This window comes from Cebus imitator, unplaced genomic scaffold (genome assembly GCF_001604975.1).
Source record: "Cebus imitator isolate Cc_AM_T3 unplaced genomic scaffold, Cebus_imitator-1.0 Scaffold132, whole genome shotgun sequence".
In the NCBI taxonomy this organism is placed as follows: domain Eukaryota; kingdom Metazoa; phylum Chordata; class Mammalia; order Primates; family Cebidae; genus Cebus; species Cebus imitator.
The window spans coordinates 1910450-1916915 of record NW_016107447.1 but is presented as its reverse complement, the minus strand read 5'-3'; the positions used below and the strand labels follow the sequence as shown (position 1 = coordinate 1916915).

The following is a 6466-nucleotide window of genomic DNA, read 5'->3' as shown; positions in this document are numbered from 1 at the left end:
AGTAGAGACGGGGTTTCACCGTGCTGACCAGGATGGTCTCGATCTCTTGACCTCGTGATCCACCCGCCTCTGCCTCCCAAAGTGCTGGGATTACAGGCTTGAGCCACCGCGCCCGGCAACATCATTTTATTTCTAAAGCAAGTTAGCAAAAGCATTTACGTTTGTTTAATCACACTGGTGAGTAGAAAGGTATGTATTATGTTATTTTATGTACTTTGATATATGTTTGAAATGTTAAGAAATTTTTAAAGTTCAAATCATTTAGCATCCATCACATAGGGTCACTGTGTAGAGTAAATGAGGTAATGTGAAAGTTCTAGGTAAAGATGGCAAGATGAAGTTGGGTCACAGAATCTCTGCCCCAGTATACGTAACCAGAAAAATAATAATTAAGAAATTAAATTAAGAGATACCAGGCCAGGTGCAGTGGCTCACACCTGTAATCCCAACATGCTGAGAGGCCAAGGCGGCAGGCTTGCTTGAGCCCAGGAGTGTGAGACCAGCCTAAGCAACATGATGACACCGTATCTTACAAAAAATGTAAAAATTAGCCAGGCCTAATGGTGTGTGCCTGTGGTCCCAGCTACTCAGGAGGGCTGAGATGGGAAGATCGCCTGAGCTCAGGAGGTTAAGGCTGCAGTGAGCCCTGATCATGTCATTGCACTCCAGCCTGGGTTACCGACAGAGACCCTGTCTCAAAAAGAAAAGAAAGGAAAAGAAACAAACAAACAAGCACCTCAATCTCCAAATGTTTTTCAAAGTCTTTTTCTTTACATGAATCTTTTAGCAACTAAGATTGCTTCTAATGAAGAAACATCTATTTAAAACTCAATGATTCTTTCAGTGTAGAGTTGCCAGATAAAATACGGGTCATCCAGTTAAATTTAAATTTTAGAAAAACAATGAATAATTTTTTAGCATAAATATATCCAAAATATTATATGGGGCATACTTTTTTCCAAAAACGTAATTTTTGTTTATTTCTTTTGAGATGGGTTCTCGCTCTGTCACTCGGGCTGCAGTGCAGTTGCACAATCATGGCTCACTGCAGCCCTGACCTCCCAGGCTCAAGCAATCCTCGAACCCCAGCCTCCTGAGTAACTGAAACTACAGGTGCACACCACCACACCTGGCTAGTACTTTTATGCTTTGTAGAGACAGGGTCCCTCTATGTTGCTCAGGCTGGCCTCAAACTCTTGGGCTTAACCAGTTCTCCTGCATTGGCCTCCCAAAGTGCTGGAATTACATGAATGAGCCACTATGTCTGACCCAAAATGTTTAGTTTAGTTTAGTTGTATTTATTAAATCTGACAACTCTACCACAGTGTCATTCAAGGATCTTTATAAACACTAGCTATTGGGCACAGTGTGTAAAGTGCTTTCCTTTCATATATATGAAATATAACAGGAAAGTGTGGTTATAAATGAAAAATTATAGGACTTGGAATTAAGACTTGGGTTCTAAGTTCTAGTTCCAACTTGACTTCTTAGTAAATGTATGGCTTTAGATAAGTCACTTCACCTAAGCATTAGGCTCCTCACAATCTATAAAATGTTTGGGTTTGTTTATTTGTTTTTGAGCATCAACTATCTTCCAGGAAATTGACATTCATGATTTCACTTAATCTTTACAAAGACCTCATGAGGAAGGTGTTATTATCCCTAGTCTCAAGACAGGTACCCGTGGCTTGGCTGAAGCTCTGTGAAAGCAAAGACCATCTCTTTCTTGTTTGCTGCTGTGTCCTTTATGTCTAGCATGGTAAACCTAGGAGGTGCTCAATACACATCAAATGTATGAAAGAAGACCCAAACTCATATAGCTATGTTAAGGGACAGAGCCAAGATTTGAATTCAAATCATTTTGATTTCTAAATCTTCATCTTTTTTTCTTTTAATTAAAATTTTAGTGCCGTATACTTCACATGTAATGAAATACACGATTTTAAACACATGACTTTATAAACATTTACCTGTGTATACTTTCCATGTAACCACTATGGGATCAAGAAATAGAATATTTTCATCTCCCTGAAAGTTCCTTCAAGCTCCTCCCCAGTCTTAACCTCTATCTTAACCTCCTTAGAGTTAACCTCTATTCTGACTTCTTTCACCAAAGTCGCTGCTCTTAAATACTAGGTTTCCCCTCTACTGGGTTGTGTCAGATAATATGCAAAGTGTTCCTGAAAGTGTTTTTGTAAACTCAGGCTGCATCTGAGTGCTGTCGGCGTTTAGAATAGGTCTTTATGCCAGCTCACTCATCACCAATACAAAAGTGAGATTTGGCAGGGTGCAGCGGCTCATGCCTGTGATCCCAACACTTTTGGAGGCCGAGAGGGAGGATGGCTTGAGCCCAGAAATTTGAGACCAGCCTGAGCAACATGGTGAAACCCTGTCTCCACAAAAATTACCCAAAAAAAGCCCAGCATGGTGACACATGCCTGTAGTCCCAGCTAATCGGGAGGCTGAGGTGGGAGGATCACTTTAGCCCAAAAGGTCAAGGCTTAATCACGCCACTGCACCTAGCCTGGACAACAAAGTGAGACTGTCTCAAAAAAAAAAAAAAGAAAAAAAATCAAAAGTGAAATTTTAAGAGGCTCTATTATGCCCTGAATTTGTCAAAATGGAAGGGTTCTACTCAAGATTGCCTTCTGATCCTACTTTCTGATTCTCTTCAGTAATCTTGTCTTAAAAAAGAAAAAAAACATCACTTCTCGGCCTTTTGGCTAAGAGCAAATGTAGAAAAAAACCTACGTGTTTTCTTTTTCATAGGCCCTCTGGCTCTCCATCCTGGGATATTCCTGAGCCTATTGCTTACTTTTTAATCACCACATCATTACCTTAGAAGTGTCTGGCTTCATCCCATAGAGCAGTCTGAAATACTAAGAAAAATACCAGATTAAAATAAAACCAAATTGATGTCTCAAAAAAGTTCCTCCACTATTGGTATTGAATTTACTCTTTCTTTCTTCCTTACTTTTTTTCTTCATTCAACAGGTATTTGCTGAGCATCAAATGCTGCCCCCTCCAGTTTGCTATTTGAGTGGAACTGCTCACTGCCCTCTCTTGGCTGTCCTGTAAATCACAAGGCCAAGTTCTCATATGTTCTAGGAAACACACAATCTTTCTTTAGTACTGGGCACACATTAAACTACACCTTTCTACCCTTACGGCAAGGGGTAACCTACTGTACACCGAATTTTAAGAGCCAGTGAGCTCAAAGATCCATCTGACAGAATTTAGACGACCTCCATTGTAGCAGACTTACATTTTATCCACTGGTCAAACTTTGGTGCCCGCCTGTGAAGGGTTAGAGGCTTTACACCAATCAAGTACCCCCTGACTTAGAAGGGAACTTCTTATCTCGGAAAACAGTATCATGTGTGGTTAAAATAGCATGTTTGGGCATCAGGCCACACAAATTTGAGTCTGGCCATGCCACATACTCTCTGTGGGACCACAAGCAAATTAACTGGCCTCAGTTTTCACATCTGTAAAATAGGAATATAGTAAGTATATTATAGGCCTGTTGTGAGGATTAAATGAGATGATATTTGTAAAGGATTCAGCACGTGGCAGGCACACAATAGATGTTACCTGTTATGTAAAACAAACATCTAAATGAGAAGTCATCAAGTCCTGAGCACCTGCCTCCATATAAGAATCTTTCTTCATAAAATTAACTTGGTCCTCTATCAAAAATACTCATCAAACATTATATATTATCATTTGTTTATTGTTTGTATTCCCTAATAGGCCATGAGCTCCCTAAGCACAAGGACTTTATCTACCTTACTGTCTACTCTCCACAAAACCAAGTGCATAAAAAACACTCATTAAATACTTACTAAATAAGTCACCGAATATGTACATCTTTTGGCTAAAGTTCACTACCCACTTGAGGAACAGCCATTCACTTCTAAACCAACATTTTGCCCTAAGCTTGGTTATCTTAATCATCTAATTAATATGATTATTTTGCTGTTGTTGTTGATTAGAGATGGAGTCTCGCACTGTCACCCAGGTTGGAGTGCAGTGGCTTGATTTGGCTCACTGCAACCTTCCTCTTGTGGGTTCAAGCAATTCTCCTGCCTCAGCCTCCCGAGTAGCTGGGACTACAGGAGCACGCCACCACGCCTGGCTAATTTTTGTATTTTTAGTAGAGACGGGGTTTCACCATATTGGTCAGGCTGGTCTTGGAAATTCTGACCTCATGATCTGCTCCCCCTGGGCCTCCCGAAGTCCTGGGATTACAGGCGTGAGCCACCACGCCCAGTCAACATGATTCTTCTTAAACGTTCATAGTATTAGGATCTATATTGGAGGGAAAGGAATAAGAATGAACATTTGTTGGGTATCCATTATTTGACAGACTTTATGCCTTTATTTCTAATTTCATACAGTCTTATAAAGTGGAATTGGAATAACCCACATTGCCTGTGAGTAAACTGAAGTTCCAGTTACATGAGAATCTCTATTTCTTTTCATCATAGCGTTTATCTCAGTTTGCAGTTACACACTCAAGTGTGATTATTCGCCTAATGCTATCTTTCACCAGACTGTAATCTCCAAGATAGCAGAGAATGGTCTGCATTTGATCATAACAGTGCCTAACAAGTAGCCATATAATAAGTACGGGGCTACATAGTAGGTATGTAATAAACATTCAGTGCATAAATGAGTGAAGGAATGAGCATAGGAGCAGATGTCAAAGAAATCTGGTTTCTTGTAGTGTCTAAATTCCACAGGCACCATTTTTTCTTAGCAGGCAATATTCACAAGGAGAAAAACTAGACCCCATGGAGTCTGAGGTGTTTCCAACACTAAGAGTACCTGATTCATATAGCTATGGCTGTGATTAACAGAGTGCATCTACTATTGTGTGAGCAAATCCCATTCCCTGTGACAAATATATTCTATACATGAAATGAACAATACAACATTACAGGCTTCACGGTCAACAGTTACATTCTGGGAAATTTTTGACATTGAATGAATATTCCAAGAATAAATAAATAACTCAAGAAGAACCTGTGACTATATAGCCAGAAGCCTTTTGCCGCTTGTCAGTGAAACTAATAGAGTACAGAGGCCATTTAAATGTAAATTTAAATACAGCATTTTCTCCACCTTTCTGCTCTCTTTGTTCCTTGCGATCTGGAAGTTACAGGACCATATGTATATTCTCCAATACACGCGTGTATAGGGAATTGGGATTTTTGTTTTCAGTTTTATGCAAGACTAAATCAAGGTATTTGGGGATTTGAATGTTCTATTCCCACAGTTAGGGAAGAGGGAATGTGCTCTGAAAACAGAAGGAAAGTACTCCGGGGCGGGGACTGGAGGAACACCGCGGGGCCCATTCTCAGCCTAGGACGCTGTTGCTAGGCAACCGATTGCGTTCGCAACCGCCGCCCGAGAGCCGCTTCCCGGCCCTTATTGCCAAGGAGATCAACGCCCCAACTCAGCCCTGCCGTAAACCTGCGCGCTCTTGCGACAGTGCCGCGCTTGCCGCTGCGTGCGCGCCCTCTGCCCCCATCTCCACTCTCCGCCCGGCCGCCATTGCCTCGTGCCCGCGCCGGTCGGTTGGTGGCGCCTTTGTCCTACGGCGGGCAGGTGGGCTGAGGAGGAGGCGGCAGCGGCGGGCCTGAGGCGAAGGAGCGGCCGGGAGCCCGCCGCGCTGGTAGCGGTGAGTGCCGGGAAGCGGTGGCCGTCAGCCGAGGCGTGGGGCTGACGGGCAGGCGGTTGTTTGGGGGGGTGCCCTGGCCGAACGGGGAAGCTGAGGCGGGAAGGCCCACTCGACGCGCGGCCACGGCCTCAGCTCCTCTCCGGGTGCGCGCGGGGCTGCGCATGCCCGGTGCGGGGCGCGGCCGCCTCCGGTTCCCGTCAGGCCCAGGCCCGGCCAGCGGGGGCGGCCTGTGGTCCTCTGTGGTGGTCGCAAATGGGCGGCGTCGCACCGCAGCCGCCTGTCTGAGCACGAACGGTCACTAGGAGTCCTCAAGGCTTCTCTGTCTGGTTGAGCCGCACACCCCACACCCCCTTGTCGAATCGGTGGAGTCGCTCGCCCGCGGGTCCTCAGCGAGTCAGTGGCGCAGTCGGGATTCGAACCGGGTGAAGGCGGCCCGTGGCACCAGGCGTTCTCCGGGCGTGCAGCGCCGAGCGGTGTACGGAGCGCTGACCCCCGCCACCGCCTCGCGGCCCCTGACCACATCTTCCAGGTGTCTCCTTGTTGTGTGACACCCCACGCGTTTTATAGGCGCGGACCCCGGGCCCAGAGAACGGGGAGAGGAACTGTGCCTGGGGTTACCACGTAGCTCAGCGCCAGCGTCCGATCCGGCCGGCTTTCCAGGCTCCCGGCGTTTCTTAGGACGGCATTGCCCACATTTTAGCCTCGCGTTGCACCTTTATGTCCGTGGACCATCTGTACTGCTATTTACCAAATGTTACTTTTTTTTTTTTTTTTTTTAAT

At 44.8% G+C, this 6466-nt stretch overlaps 1 protein-coding gene and 1 pseudogene across 4 annotated transcripts in view; one reads left to right on the top strand and one right to left on the bottom strand.

Annotated features, from left to right (window-relative positions):
* The window catches only part of LOC108312977, a 12196-nt pseudogene extending 6636 nt beyond the window's left edge, over positions 1-5560 (bottom strand).
* The window catches only part of NCOA5 (nuclear receptor coactivator 5), a 30033-nt gene continuing 29093 nt past the window's right edge, over positions 5527-6466 (top strand). For 2 of the 4 annotated variants that reach the window (XM_017541278.2, XM_037743013.1), the window contains exon 1: positions 5541-5686. The gene's annotated coding sequence lies outside the window, so the exon portion shown is untranslated. Of the gene's footprint in view, positions 5687-6466 lie in introns of all 4 variants that reach the window. The other 2 variants (XM_017541279.2, XM_037743014.1) reach the window with 2 other exon arrangements.